Below are 16,018 nucleotides of genomic sequence, written 5' to 3'. Positions count from 1 at the left end.
TATTCTGTTGATTTGGGGTAGAGAGTTCTGCAGATGTCTATTAGGTCCACTTGGTCGAGAGCTGAGTTCAACTCCTGAATATCCTTGTTAATTTTCTCTCATTGATCTGTCTAATATTGACAGTGGGGTGTTAAAATTTCCCATTATTATTGTATGGGAGTCTAAGTCTCTTTGTAGGTCTCTAAGAACTTGCTTTATGAATCTGGGTGCTCCTGTATTGGGTGCATATATATTTAGGATAGTTAGTTCTTCTTGTTTCATTGGTCCCTTTACCATTATGTAGTGCCCTTTTTTGTCTTTTTGGATCTTTGCTGGTTTAACGTCTGTTTTATCAGAGACTACGATTGCAACCCCTGCTTTTTTTTTTGCTTTCCATTTGCTTGGTAAATATTCCTCCATCCCTTTATTTTGAGCCTATTTGTGTCTTTGCACATGAGATGGGTCTCCTGAATACAGCACAGTGATGGGTCTTGACTCTATCCAATTTGCCAGTCTGGGTCTTTTAATTGGGGGGCATTTAGCCCGTTTACATTTAAGGTTAATATTATTATGTGTGAATTTGATCCTGTCATTGTGATGCTACTGGTTGTTTTGCCTATTAGTTGATGCAGTTTCTTCATAGTGTCGATGGTCTTTCTAATTTGGTATGTTTTTGCAGTGGCTGGTACCAGATTTTCCTTTCCATATTTCGTGCTTCCTGCAGGAGCTCTTGTAAGGTAGGCGTGATTGTTACAAAATCTCTCAGCATTTGCTTGTCTGTAAAGGATTTTATTTCTCCTTCACTTATGAAGCTTAGTTTGGCTGGACATGAAATTCTAGGTTGAAAATTCTTTTCTTTAAGAATGTTGAATATTGGCCAGGCACAGTGGCTCACGCCTGTAATTCCAGCACTCTGGGAGGCCCAGGTGGGAGGATTACGAGGTCAGGAGATCGAGACCATCCTGGCTAACATGGTGAAACCCCGTCTCTACTAAAAATACAAAAAAAATTAGCCAGGCTTGGTGGCGGGTGCCTGTAGTCCCAGCTACTCAGGAGGCTGAGGCAGGAGAATGGCATGAACCCAGGAGGCAGAGCTTGCAGTGAGCCGAGATTGCACCACTGCACTCCAGCCTGGGTGACAGAGCGAGACTCCATCTCAAAAAAAAAAAAAAAAAAAAGGAAGAAAGAAAAATGTTGAATATTGGCCCCCACTCTCTTCTGGCTTGTAGGGTTTCTGCTGAGAGATCTGCTGTTAGACCATAATGCAATCAAATCAGAACTCAGGATTAAGAAACTCACTGATTTTTTTCCTTCATTTCAACCTTGGTGAATCTGATGATGATGTGTCCTGTGGTTGCTCTTCTCAAGGAGTATCTTAGTGGTGTTTTTTGTATTTCCTGAATTTGGATGTTGGCCTGTCTTGCTAGGTTGAAGAAGTTCTCCTGAATAATATCCTGAAGAGTGTTTTCCAACTTGGTTCCATTCTCCCAGTCACTTTCAGGTACAACAATAATACGTAGATTTGGTCTTTTTACATAATCCCATATTTCTTGGAGGCTTTGTTCATTCCTTTTCATTCTTTTTTCTCTAATCTTGTCTTCATGCTTTATTTCATTAAGTTGATCTTCAATCTCTGATATTCTTTCTTTTGCATGATCAATTTGGCTATTGATACTTGTGTATGCTTCACAAAGTTCTCATGCTGAGGTTTTCAGCTCCATCAGGTCATTTATGTTCTTCTCTAAACTGGTTATTCTGGTTAAAAATTCCTCTAACCTTTTTTCAAGGTTCTTAGCTTCCTTGCATTTGGTTAGAACATGCTTCTTTAGCTTGGAGGAACTTCTTATTACCCACCTTCTGAAGCCTACTTCTGTCAGTTCATCAAACTCATTCTCCATCCAGCTTTGCTCTCTTGCTGGGGAGGAGTTGTGATCCTTTGGAGGAGAAGAGGCATTCTGGTTTTTGGAATTTTCAACCTTTTTACGCTGGTTTTTCTTCATCTTTGTGGATTTATCTAGCTTTGGTCTTTGATGTTGGTGACCTTCGGATGGGATTTTTGTTTGGACATCCTTTCTGTTGATGTTCATGCTATTCCTTTCTGTTTGTTAGTTTTCCTTCTAACAGTCAGGACTCTCTGCTGCAGGTCTGCTGGAGTTTGCTGGAGGTCCACTCCATACCCTGTTTGCCTGGGTATCACCAGCGGAGGCTGCAGAACAGCAAAGACTGCTGTCTGTTCCTTCCTCTGGAAACTTCATCCTAGAGGGGTACCTGCCAGATGCCAGCCAGAGCTCTCCTGTATAAGGTGTCCGCTGACCCCTGCTGGTAGGTGTCTCCCAGTCAGGAGGCATGGGGATCAGGGACCCACTTAAGGAGGCAGTCTATCTCTTAGCAGAGCTTGAGCACTGTGCTAAGAGATCCGCTTCTCTCTCTAGAGCTTGCAGGCAGGAATGTTTAAGTCTGCTGAAGCTGTGCCCATAGCCACCCCTTCCCCCAGGTGCTCTGTCCCAGGGAGATGGGAGTTTAACTATAAACCCCTGAGTGGGGCTACTGCCTTTCTTTCAGAGGTGCTCTGCCCAGAGAGGAGGAATCTAGAGAGGCAGTCTGGCTACAGCAGCTTTGACGCACTGCTGAAATTTATTCAGCATTTCAAGTTGTTTGCAGTTCTAACTTCCAGGCAGCTTTGTTTACACTGTGAGGGGTAAACCGCCTACTCAAGCCTCAGTAATGTTCGACACCCTGCCCCCCACCAAGCTTGAGCATCCCAGGTCTACTTCAGACTGCTGTGCTGGCAGCAAGAATTTCAAGCCAGTGGATCTTAGCTTGCTGGGCTCCATGGGGGTGGGATCCACTGAGCTAGACCACCCATCTCCCTGGCTTCAGCCCCCTTTCCAGGAGAGTGAACAGTTCTGTCTAGCTGCTATTCCAGGCACCACTGGGGCATAAAAAAAAAAAAAAAAAACTCCTGCAGCTAGCTCGGTGTTTGCCCAAACGGCTGCACAATTTTGTGCTTGAAACCCAGAGCCCTGGTGGCATAGGCACCCAAGGGAATCTCCTGGTCTGCTGGTAACAAAGAGCATGGGAAAAGCACAGTATCTGGGCCAGAGTGCATCGTTCCTCATGACACGGTCCCTCATGGCTCCCTTGGCTAGGGGAGGGAGTTCTCCAACCCCTTGCACTTCCTGGGTGAGGTGACACCCCACCCTGCTTCATCTCACCCTCCATGGGCTGCACCCACTGTCTAATCAGTCCCAATGAAATAAGCTGGGTGCCTCAGTTGGAAATGCAGAAATCACCCGCCTTCTGCATTGATCTCGCTGGGAGCTACAGACCAGAGTTGTGCCTATTCAGCCATCTTGCCAGCCACCCTCTCTCTTTGTTTTTTAGGAGCTTTATTATGATGTTCCTTTATTATGGTGTGGTTTACTTCATAGTTTTCTATGTGGAATTCATAACTCTTCTTGAATCTATGTGTTGATGTTTTTCAACAGTTTTGGAAAATTATCAGCCATTGTCTCTTCCAATATTGCTTCTTCCCCATTCTCTCTCTTTTTCTTCTTCTAAGATTGTGATTATACATTTGATAGATATTTTCATTATTTCCTATATGTCTCTTATCCTCTGTGCTTTCCTTTACTTTGTTTCTCTATACTTTTTTCTGAATATTTTCACTGACTTATCTTCTAATTTACTAATTCTATTTTTGGCTGTGTCTAATTGGCTCTTAAACCCACACACTGATTTTTAAATTGACTTTTAAATTCAGTTATTGCATTTCTACTCTAGAATTCCAATTTCATTGTTTTTCTAGATTCCAGTTCTATACAATTCTCTTCACGTTGTCCTTTTAGTTAGAATATTTATCAAAGTTATTTAAAGGTCCATGTCTGATAACTCTAATAAATGTCTCTCCTATAAGTCTGTTTTATTTTATTTTTTCCTGTTTTTTTTTCTCTTCAGTTTTTATCATTTGCCATTGCCTCCTAGAAGGTGTGGTAATATTTTATTAAATGCTAACATTGTATATGAAATATTTTAGCAATACCTTCATGCTTTTGATGATGTTATCTCCCTCCATAGAGTATTTATTTTGCTTTCAGTGTATTATTAGCCTAGGAAGATTGCTTTAATATAACAAGGGATTAAACTGACATGACAGTTTGTTTCAGTCACTGGAAGGACTTATTCTGTTCATTACTAATTCCAATTTGTATCCCTTTAGGGATCCCAACTGAAAACCTGGTTGTTTACCAGGTCCCTGACACATTCAGCAATTCTAATATCTAATTTTTTTCCCCTCGGTCCCATGGAACTGCCAACAGCAGCCCTCAGTTTCTCAATTTTGTTGACCTGGATAGGAAAGGTAGCACCAATTTTCAGGCTCCTCTCCTGGTTCTTTTATCATCTTGACAATCTTGAACTCTCAATTTTTGACTGGCTTATACCTCTCCAATGTCATCAAAATGATTTTTAAAATGTATCCAGCATTTCAAGTTGTATTTCCTGAGTAGACTTCTAAAAGCATAATTTCTTGGTCAAAGTTACAGACATTTTAAAACTCTAAAACATTTTTGCCCTATTGTCTCCAGAAATATTTGGCTATCTATATTCTAATAATTAGGTGTAGTTTTAAGTGACTATCAATAACTTTACATTTTTTTTAATTTGAGAAAAACATGAAAATATTTTTATGTGGAAAAGATTTTTCTCCACCTATCCAGCCATAAAATTTTATTAATGGAATTTTTACTTTATTCTTCACTCACAGCAAAAGATCTCTTTGGGCCTGATTCAAAATATATTAAACTTCACTCATAAAGATATTTTATTCCAAGGAACATGTTTCCATTTATATCGAACAGGGAGTTCCCATGAAATTCATGTTGTAACCTTAAATGCAATTGCTTCAATAATTGCTGTAATAAAGGTCTGGTGGGCAAAGCCTAGCAAGCAGAAAAGTAACTTAAAGTTTTGCACATGGTCCGACATTTCAAACACACATGGGTGGCATGACACTTTCCATGCATCTTCTGTTGCCACCCATTAGGAATGCACCTAATTGACCATGTTAATAAGAGTCCATATGTGGCTTGGTTCAGCTCATGAGAGGTAGAAAAACTCAAGTTCTACACTTTGTAATGACAGAAACAAATGCTGTGTGGCCTCTTAAGAAAGCTACAAGAATACGAGGTGGTTTAGGGCACCTCAACCAGAGAGGCTAACTTCAAATTACCAGACACATCTATTATGAAGTGTTGAAAGGAAAAAGAAAAACAAATAATAAAGTTACAAAATAAAGTTTATTTTATCAAAATTAAAACGGCTTCCTTCCCTCCACTTCAGAGTAACCTTGAGATGGAACAGTCTGAGGATTACATTGCTATAATCCCTTAGCAGTTAGTTCCACAGCAGGAGGTGCCTGCTACAGACAAAATTATAGGGTTAGGAATGTTCACAATTCAGTGACCCGATTGGCTGACTATTCCTTAGAGCTTTAGAATCAAATATTTATACATCTAAATGGGAGCAAAGAAAGGAAAATGGTTCATAAAGAGAGTCCCAGAGCATGTATTATTGAAATAACAGATGGAAATATTATATTTTTGAAACATTCTTTCTATAAAGAAGTCTTTTGAAGTGTGTTTTGGTAGAATAAGCTGAGCCAAAAGTGGAGCAGAGTGAGAGAAAAAAATAAGGTTTTATATTCAAATGTTTGGTGTCAGCAGAGTATAAAGTTAGCACTTCCCAAAAAAGGCATGTCCCAAAGAACACTGCAGCACAATGTGTTTGCTTTACTTCACATAACAGTCACAGAGGAGAAATATTTCAAAAATACATTTTACCATCACTGCTGAGTTTGTGTGTGGACTCTCCCAAAACTTGATCTCTGACATCTTTGAAGAGGGTGTATGATCTCCCACCATTGAATTTTTTATGTTTCCTAAAATGACTGAAACCTAAGCTAAGACTCAGTCATTATCTTGAAAAAGCTGTTGGCTACCTCATACTTGCTGAGAGTTTCGTAAGAAGTATAGTTAAATTGTAGGTTTTATGCCACATGGGCAATAGTGATTGGTCATCTAGGCAGGGCTTACAGACTAAAAATGGAGACATGCAGAAAGCAAGAAAGTAGGCAGAAGGCCAGATGAAAAATTCATCACACTTTCTTTATTTTCCTGTACATGGGAGCCTGTACCCATGACAGAACCAACAATTCAGAAGTATTCTGTTGTCTTTCCAGGAAAAATATCCCATTACTAAGCAATCAATTTGAAGTGCTCCATGGCCAGTCCAATTTCTCCATCATTTAGCTCTGAGGACACGGTTCAGTTATCCTGCCAGTCTCAGCTATTAGCTGGATCTGCCATATGATGATGTGATTTATTTCATGGCAACTGGTAGTTACTCTGGTTGAAAAAAGAAAAAGAATCCACAGGAACACAATTATTTTGACCTTGTATCCAGACAAGATTTATATCTGTGACAGGGATCTGAATGCAATTCCTAGTTGAGTCATTCTTAGGGGAAACAAAAGGAAGACTAGCCTGGGAGAAGGACTACTGGCTGGGATGTAAGAAATGAAGGAATTGCTGGTTCTCTTTCCTTCAGCACCCTGTTAAGTCCAGGGTATTGATAGATTCACGTCAGGTGATCTAGGTATTGATAAGAGTTTGGGGATGTCGTGTTTGTATACAGGCCCAGCACCAAACAATAGTCAGTTGGCAAAGGGCATAAATCCAGTAACCTATGGCCCCTGAAAATTCAGAATTGAGTAATCATATGGCAACTTCTGTCAAAAGAAAGAAACAAGAAAGAGAAAAAGAGACAGTAACTCACTTGCACCCACCAGTGAGGCCACCTCAGAGCAAAGCAAAAAAATGCTTTAGTGATGGTTCCTTGGGTGACAGCATCTGTTCAGGGAGTTGACTCAGAGAGCCTCAGAAGCTCAGGGTTCCAGCCAGGAGCAGAAAGGACTCTTGGCAGAGCTGTTTCCTGTACCTCTTTTGATCATAAAGCTCAGTTTTGGAAAGGTTCTCACCAGTCTTGTGGTTTCCTGGTTGTGCGTCAGTGCATTCTGGCTGAAACACTTCCCTTCCTTCAGGCCAGCCTCTCCGCCAATGGCTCCCAGTTCCATGGTTCACTCTCTTCAGCTTTGAACTAGACTCCAAGGACACTGCTGGCTGCAGCATAAACTTTGAATGAGAGTTTGCAGCTGGGATGGTAGCCCTCCCCTCCTTGTGATGGGGATCCTAAAAGGAAAAAAATAAGGGTAAAATCAAAAGTCCATAGAAGCATAGAATTTTAGAATCAATGAGTGGTTAGCATACAATCTCTTTTCCAATATAGTATGCAATAGAGTCACCTGGGCAACTGGTTAAAATACAGAGATTCCTAGTCCAACCTCAGATATTCTAAATGAGAATCTTTAAGTAGAAACTGGGAATCTGTGTTTTCAAGAATCTCCTTGGCAATTCTTATGTAGTCACTGTACAGTATAATTTACCAAATTTTATAAATTAGGAAACCTAGGCACAGAAACATTAATTAACTTTGTCAAGGTAAAACAGGTGGCCTAAATCTCATGTTGTGCTCTTTCTATTGTACCACATTGTTCTTCACTCTTCTTTCTTGTGATTCTGTAATCAGGCTTGGGTCTCATGCTTCCTAACCATGCACTCTTCCTGTGTGCTTTGACCCCATGTATTTCTCTGAAAATAACTCAGTCTGTTTATGTAAGGTCACTTTCAAATCCCACTACCCTCAACTCAGGCAGTATTAAGCATATGTGTAAGTTCAGAACAGCTATTAGAAATGGTAATATTTGTATTCATCTGTTCCTGGCGAGAAGGTATATATGATGTGACCAGGGACACTGGCAGTTTGGATAGCTCACATATGCCCTCCCCACCCCACCAAGAAAAAGGAATTCTTCAGAATTTTTCAAATTCACTTTAGCAAGTGATAATTATATACAGTCATTCAAAGTTTTCAGGGTTATTTACAGAACAAAGTTTCTGCAGGATGGCTTGAGTATGCTACAAAGTAGAAACGGTTAAGCAGAAGACCAAAAGATTCTCCAGTAAAAATGGCTTATTTTTCTCTAGAAACTTAATGGTATTAGAAAGTGTAAATTTTGCAATGGATCAGAACCATCATAAACTGAAAGGAGCACTAAGGATGATATATGCTTCATCATTCCCATGCTTATAGACCAGAGTATGAACTGTGCCAGGAGTCACAGACTAGCTCAGAGAAGTCATAATACCATGTAATTAAGTACTTAATGGTATATGCATAGAGGAAACTTTTAAAATAATGCAAGAATAAAATTGTGGTTGACAGTGCAATTTTTGGAGTCAGATATATCTGAATCAAAATCCCAGATCTACTACTTACCAGCTGTGTAGACTTGAGGAAGTTATTTAATTTCTTTAAGTCTTAATTTCCTCATCTATAAAATGAAACCTGAGAGGGTTCTCAAGAATATTAAAGCATGAGAGTGGGAAGAATGAACTGGGGAGGGGTGCTGGGTTTTTGAAGAAAACAACAGTAAAAGTGAGAAACATAGGTAAACCAAAGTTATCCAAGGAGAAATACAAAGTTATCCAAAGAGTAACAAACTAAAAATATTTGTATGACAATTAACCTAAAATATCAATGTGAGTTTTGTCACCAAATCCCATGAGTCCTGTGCCTACATTAGCATATGTAAAGATTGTCAGGGTCTAGCCAACATGGCCGATTAGGAACAGCTCCAGTATACAGCTCCCACCGTGAGCGACACAGAAGACGAATGATTTCTGCATTTCCAACTGAGGTACAGGGTTCATCTCATGGGGGATTGTTGGACAGTGGGTGCAGGACAGTGGGTGCAGCACACTGAGTGTGAGCCGAAGCAAGGTGAGGCATCGCCTCACCCAGGAAGCACAAGGGGTCAGGGAATTCCCTTTCCTAGCCAAAGAAAGGGGTGACAGATGGCACCTGGAAAATCAGGTCACTCCCACCCTAATACTGCACTTTTCCAACAGTCTTAGAAACGGCACACCAGGAGATTAGATCCCACGCCTGGTTGAGAGGGTCCTACACTCACGGAGCATCGCTCATTGCTAGCACAGCAGTCTGAGCTCAAACTGCAAGGCGGCAGTGAGGCTGGGGGAGGGTCGCCCACCATTGCTGAGGCTTGAGCAGGTAATCAAAGCGGCAAGGAAGCTCGAACTGGGTGGAACCCACCACATCTCAAGTAGGCTTGCCTGCCTCTGCAGATTCCACCTCTGGGGGCAGGGCATAGTCAAACAAAAGGCAGCAGAAACCTCTGCAGACTTAAATGTCCCTGTCTGACAGCTTTGAAGAGAGGAGTGGTTCTCCCAGCATGCAGCTTGACATCTGAGAATGGATAGACTGCCTCCTCAAGTGGGTCCCTGACCCCTGAGTAGCCTAACTGGGAGGCATCCCCTAGTAGGGGCAGACTGACACTTCACATGGCCAGGTACTCCTCTGAGACAAAAGTTCTAGAGGAACAATCAGGCAGCAACATTTGCTGTTCACCAATATTCGCTGTTCTGCAGCCACTGCTGCTGATACCCAGGCAAACAGGGTCTGGAGTGGACCTCCGGCAAACTCCAACAGACCTGCAGCTGAGGGTCCTGACTGTTAGAAGGAAAACTAACAAACAGAAAGGACATCCATGCCAAAACCCCATCTGTACGTCACCATCATCAAAGACCAAAGGTAGATAAAACCGCAAAGATGGGGAAAAAACAGAGCAGAAAAACTGAAAATTCTAAAAATCAGAGTGCCTCTCCTCCTCCAAAGGAATGCAGCTCCTCACCAGCAATGGAACAAAGCTGGACGGAGAATGACTTTGACAAGTTGCAAGAAGAAGGCTTCAGACGATCAAACTTCTCTGAGCTAAAGGAGGAAGTTCGAACCCATGGCAAAGAAGTTAAAAACGTTGAAAAAAGATTAGACGAACGGCTAACTAGAATAACCAATGCAGAGAAGTCCTTAAAGGACCTGATGGAGCTGAAAACCACAGCACGAGATCTACATGATGAATGCACAAGCCTCAGTAGCCAATTCAATCAACTGGAAGAAAGGGTATCAGTGATGGAAGATCAAATGAATGAAATGAAGTGAGAAGAGAAGTTTAGAGAAAAAAGAATAAAAAGAAATGAACAAAGCCTCCAAGAAATATGGGACTATGTGAAAAGACCAAATCTATGTCTGATTGGTGTACCTGAAAGTGACGGGGAGAATGGAACCAAGTTGGAAAACACTCTGCAGAATATTATCCAGGAGAACTTCCCCAATCTAGCAAGGCAGGCCAACATTCAAATTCAGGAAATACAGAGAATGCCACAAAGATACTCCTCGAGAAGAGCAACTCCAAGACACATAATTGTCAGATTCACCAAAGTTGAAATGAAGGAAAAAATGTTAAGGGCAGCCAGAGAGAAAGGTCAGGTTACCCACAAAGGGAAGCCAATCAGACTAACAGCTGATCTCTCAGCAGAAACTCTACAAGCCAGAAGAGAGTGGGGGCCAATATTCAACATTCTTAAAGAAAAGAATTTTCAACTCAGAATTTCATATCCAGCCAAACTAAGCTTCATAAGTGAAGGAGAAATAAAATCCTTTACAGACAAGCAAATGCTGAGAGATTTTTGTCACCACCAGGCCTGCCCTAAAAGAGCTCCTGAAGGAAGCACTAAACATGGAAAGGAACAACCAGTACCAGCCACTGCAAAAACATGCCAAATTGTAAAGACCATCGAGGCTAGGAAGAAACTGCATCAACTAATGAGCAAAATAACCAGCTAACATCATAATGACATGATCAAATTCACACATAGCAATATTAACCTTAAATGTAAATGGGCTAAATGCTCCAATTAAAAGACACAGACTGGCAAGTTGGATAGAGTCAAGACCCATCAGTGTGCTGTATTCAGGAAACCCATCTCACATGCAGAGACACACATAGGCTCAAAATAAAGGGATAGAGGAAGATCAACCAAGCAAATGGAAAACAAAAAAAGGCAGGGGTTGCAATCCTAGACTCTGATAAAACAGACTTTAAACCAACAAAGATCAAAAGAGACAAAGAAGGCCATTACATAATGGTAAAGGGATCAATTCAACAAGAAGAGCTAACCATCCTAAATATATATGCACCCAATACAGGAGCACCCAGATTCATAAAGCAAGTCCTTAGAGACCTACAAAGAGACTTAGACTCCCACACAAAAATAATGGGAGACTTTAACACCCCACAGCCAACATTAGACAGGTCAACAAGACATAAAGTTAACAAGGATATCCAGGAATTGAACTCAGCTCGCACCAAGCAGACCTAATAGACATCTACAGAACTCTCCACCCCATATCAACAGAATATACATTCTTCTCAGCACCACATTGCACTTATTCCAAAATTGACCACACAGTTGGAAATAAAGCACTCCTCAGCAAATGTAAAAGAACAGAAATGATAACCAACTGTCTCTCAGACCACAGTGCAATCAAACTAGAATGGAGGATTAAGAAACTCACTCAAAACGGCTCAACTACATGGAAACTGAACAACCTGCTCCTGAATGACTACTGGGTACATAACAAAATGAAAGCAGAAATAAAGATGTTCTTTGAAACCAATGAGAACAAAGACACAACATACCATAATCTCTGGGACACATTCAAAGCAGTTTGTAGAGGGAAATTTATAGCACTAAATGCCCACAAAAGAAAACAGGAAAGTTCTAAAATTGACACCCTAACATCACGATTAAAAGAACTAGAGAAGCAAGAGCAAACACATTCAAAAGCTAGCAGAAGGCAAGAAATAACTAAGATCAGAGCAGAACTGAAGGAAATAGAGACACGAAAAACCCTTCAAAAAATCAATGAATCCAGGAGCTGGTATTTTGAAAAGATCAACAAAATTGATAGACCACTAGCAAGACTAATAAAGAAGAAAAGAGAGAGAGAAGAATCAAATAGACACAATAAAAAATGAAAAAGGGGATATCACCACCGATCCCACAGAAATACAAACTACCATCAGAGAATACTATAAACACCTCTACACAAATAAACTAGAAAATCTAGAAGAAATGGATAAATTCCTCGACACATACATCCTCCCAAGACTAAACCAGGAAGAAGTTGAATCTCTGAATAGAACAATAACAGGCTCTGAAATTGAGGCAATAAGTAATAGCTTACCAACCAAAAAAAAGTCCAGAACCAGATGGATTGACAGCCGAATTCTACCAGAGGTACAAGGAGGAGCTGGTACCATTCCTTCTGAAACTATTCCAATCAACAGAAAAAGAGGGACTCCTCCCTAACTCATTTTATGAGGCCAGCATCATCCTGATACCAAAGCCTGGCAGAGACACAACAAAAAAAGAGAATTTTAGACCAATATCCCTGATGAACATCGATGCAAAAATCTTCAATAAAATACTGGCAAACCAAATCCAGCAGCACATCAAAAAGCTTATCCACCACGATCAAGTGGACTTCATCCCTGGGATGCAAGGCTGGTTCAACATATGCAAAGCAATAAACGTAATCCAGCATATAAACAGAACCAAAGACAAAAACCACATGATTATCTCAATAGATGCAGAAAAGGCCTTTGACAAAATTCAACAACGCTTCATGCTAAAGACTCTCAATAAATTAGATATTGATGGGACATATCTCAAAATAATAAGAGCTATCTATGACAAACCCACAGCTAATATGATACCGAATGGGCAAAAACTGGAAGCATTCCCTTTGAAAACTGGCACAAGACAGGGATGCCCTCTCTCACCACTCCTATTCAACATAGTGTTGGAAGTTCTGGCCAGGGCAGTCAGGCAGGAGAAGGAAATAAAGGGTATTCAAGTAGGAAAAGAGGAAGTCAAATTGTCCCTGTTTGCAGATGACATGATTGTATATCTAGAAAACCCCATTGTCTCAGCCCAAAATCTCCTTAAGCTGATAAGCAACTTCAGCAAAGTCTCAGGATACAAAATCAATGTGCAAAAATCACAAACATTCTTATACACCAATAACAGACAAACAGAAAGCCAAATCATGAGTGAACTCCCATTCACAATTGCTTCAAAGAGAATAAAATACCTTTGAATCTGACTTACAAGGGATGTGAAGGACCTCTTCAAGGAGAACTACAAACCACTGCTCAATGAAATAAAAGAGGATACAAACAAATGGAAGAACATTCCATGCTCATGGGTAGGAAGAATCAATATTGTGAAAATGGCCATACTGCCCAAGGTAATTTATAGATTCAATGCCATCCCCATCAAGCTACCAATGACTTTCTTCACAGAATTGGAAAAAACTACTTTAAAGTTCATATGGAACCAAAAAAGAGCCTGCATTGCCAAGTCAATCCTAAGCCAAAAGAACAAAGCTAGAGGCATCACGCTACCTGACTTCAAACTATACTACAAGGCTACAGTAACCAAAACAGCATGGTTCTGGTACCAAAACAGAGATATAGACCGATGGAACAGAACAGAGCCCTCAGAAATAATGCCACATATCTACAACCATCTGATCTTTGACAAACCTGACAAAAACAGGAAATGGGGAAATGATTCCCTATTTAATAAATGGTGCTGGGAAAACTAGCTAGCTATATGTAGGAAGTTGAAACTGGATCCCTTCCTTACACCTTATACAAAATTAATTCAAGATGGATTAAAGACTTAAATGTTAGACCTAAAACCATAAAAACCCTAGAAGAAAACCTAGGCAATACCATTCAGGACATAGGCATAGGCAAGGACTTCATGTCTAAAACACCAAAAGCAATGGCAACAACAGCCAAAATTGACAAATGGGATCTAGTTAAACTAAAGAGCTTCTGCACAGCAAAAGAAACTACCATCAGAGTGAACAGGCAACCTACAGAATGGGAGAAAATTTTTGCAATCAACTCATCTGACAAAGGGCTAATATCCAGAATCTACAAGGAACTCAAACAAATTTACAAGAAAAAAAACAAACAACCCCATCAAAAAGTGGGTGAAGCATATGAACAGACACTTCTCAAAAGAAGATATTTATGCAGCCAAAAGACACATGAAAAAATGCTCATCATCACTGGCCATCAGAGAAATGCAAATCAAAGCCACAATGAGATACCATCTCACACCAGTTAGAATGGCGATCATTAAAAAGTCAGGGAACAACAGGTGCTGGAGAGGATATGGAGAAATAGGAACACTTTTACACTGTTGGTGGGACTGTAAACTAGTTCAACCATTGTGGAAGTCAGTGTGGCGATTCCTTAGAGATCTAGAACTAGAAATACCATTTGACCCAGCCATCCCATTACTTGGTATATACCCAAAGAATTATAAATCATGCTGCTATAAAGACACATGCACATGTATGTTTATTGTGGCACTATTCACAATAGCAGACTTGGAACCAACCCAAATGTCCAACAATGATAGACTGGATTAAGAAAATGTGGCACATATACACCATGGAATACTATGCAACCATAAAAAATGATAAGTTCCTGTCCTTTGTAGGGACATGGATGAAGCTGGAAACTATCATTCTCAGCAAACTATCGCAAGGACAAAAAACCAAACACCGCATGTTCTCACTCATAGGTGGGAATTGAACAATGAGAACACATGGACACAGGAAGGGGAACATCACATACCGGGGCCTGTTTTGGAGTGGGGGGAGTGGGGAGGGATAGCATTAGGAGATATACCTAATGTTAAATGACGAGTTAATGGGTGCAGCACACCAACATGGCACATGTATACATATGTAACAAACCTGCACATTGTGCACATGTACCCTAAAACTTAAAGTATAATTTAAAAAAAAAGAAAAAATTTGGGGAAAGGAAAAGGGCAATAAAAGTAAGATTAAAAAGAAGAAAAAAAAAGAAGATTGTCAAATATGGATAACATACACATATTGTATAAGCCCCATGAAATTAGGGAGTTTTATATGTTTGTTCACTCCCATGCCTTCTGCTTAGTTATGGAATGAATGAATAGGTTGGTAGGATCTAAAAAGAGCCAAAAGTCTTGATACCTCAACAAGAGAGGAGGCCAATTAATATGTAATGAATATATAAATATCTCTGAGCCATCTGGGTGACTGCCTATCCTGTGTGCAGTTGTGTGTGCCAAGTCTCTTCCCTACAGCCAAGAGATGAAGGTTAGGTTCTGTTGTAAGAGCAAAGCAAATTCCCTGTTGTGTTGCTAAAATGTCTTAAACTCTGCTTCAATACCAATGAACTTGGGGAACACCTGCTTAGATAAAAGTTCTAATATTAGTAACCAATTGCCTAATACTTGAGATTATCTCAAATCAGATGCCACATCAAGAAAGTCATGAGTTTGTCCTGAACATTTCCAAAACATTGCTACAATATAATGGAGACTTGGTGAAAAGGTGTTGGAAGTAAACCATAATTTAATAAATACTTCTTGTATTACAGATGAAGTCCAAAGCCATTAAATTGGCAGAAAAAAGTGAGGAGGGAAGAAGGGAAAGGTAAGGAGAAAGAAGGAAGGAATGAAAGAAGGAAAAAGGAAGGAAGGAAGACCAGCAAAGAGAGTATAGGATCATATACTTAAACCAAAATATAAGTAAGCTAAAACTTACCGTTATTTTCTAACGCATATTCTCTTAACATATCATTACCTTAACGAGTTAAATTAGTCACTATAAAATGAGTCAGACTGTCACAAGAACAAGAGTAGTTCCCTCTTCACAGCTCACTGCTGTGTACCTAGTGCCTTGGTAGTAGAAGTGGTACAGCATGCTGGTTATGAGCTCAAACTTGGGGTCATAGAGATGAAGATTGGCTCTGCCTCTCACTAGTTCTGTGACTTCAAAGAAACTACTTATGCTGACTGAGCCTCAGTTGTTTTTGTTTTTTTGTAGAAGGGTTATAAGAATATATACCTCACCGATTTGTATAAAGACACTTTTGACAATAAATCCCAAAACATGGTACACAAGGCCCAACAATTTGTAACTACCA

The 16,018-nt window shown here is 40.2% G+C and overlaps 1 long non-coding RNA gene and 1 pseudogene across 1 annotated transcript in view; both read right to left on the bottom strand.

Annotated features, from left to right (window-relative positions):
• LOC736271 (HAUS augmin-like complex subunit 4) overlaps positions 1-1,979 on the bottom strand; it is an 86,110-nt pseudogene extending 84,131 nt beyond the window's left edge.
• A 4,143-nt stretch (positions 1,980-6,122) lies between these two features.
• LOC104004105 (uncharacterized) overlaps positions 6,123-16,018 on the bottom strand; it is a 71,420-nt gene continuing 61,524 nt past the window's right edge. The window contains exons 3-4 of the long non-coding RNA XR_010151833.1: positions 7,016-7,226; positions 6,123-6,383 (exon numbers count right to left, since the gene is read on the bottom strand). This is a non-coding gene — a long non-coding RNA (uncharacterized LOC104004105). The remainder of the gene's footprint in view (positions 6,384-7,015; positions 7,227-16,018) is intronic.

Source organism: Pan troglodytes, chromosome 1 (assembly GCF_028858775.2).
Source record: "Pan troglodytes isolate AG18354 chromosome 1, NHGRI_mPanTro3-v2.0_pri, whole genome shotgun sequence".
Taxonomy (NCBI): Eukaryota; Metazoa; Chordata; class Mammalia; order Primates; family Hominidae; genus Pan; species Pan troglodytes.
Note: the sequence above shows the minus strand (reverse complement) of the source record. Positions and strands in the feature narration are given on the sequence as shown.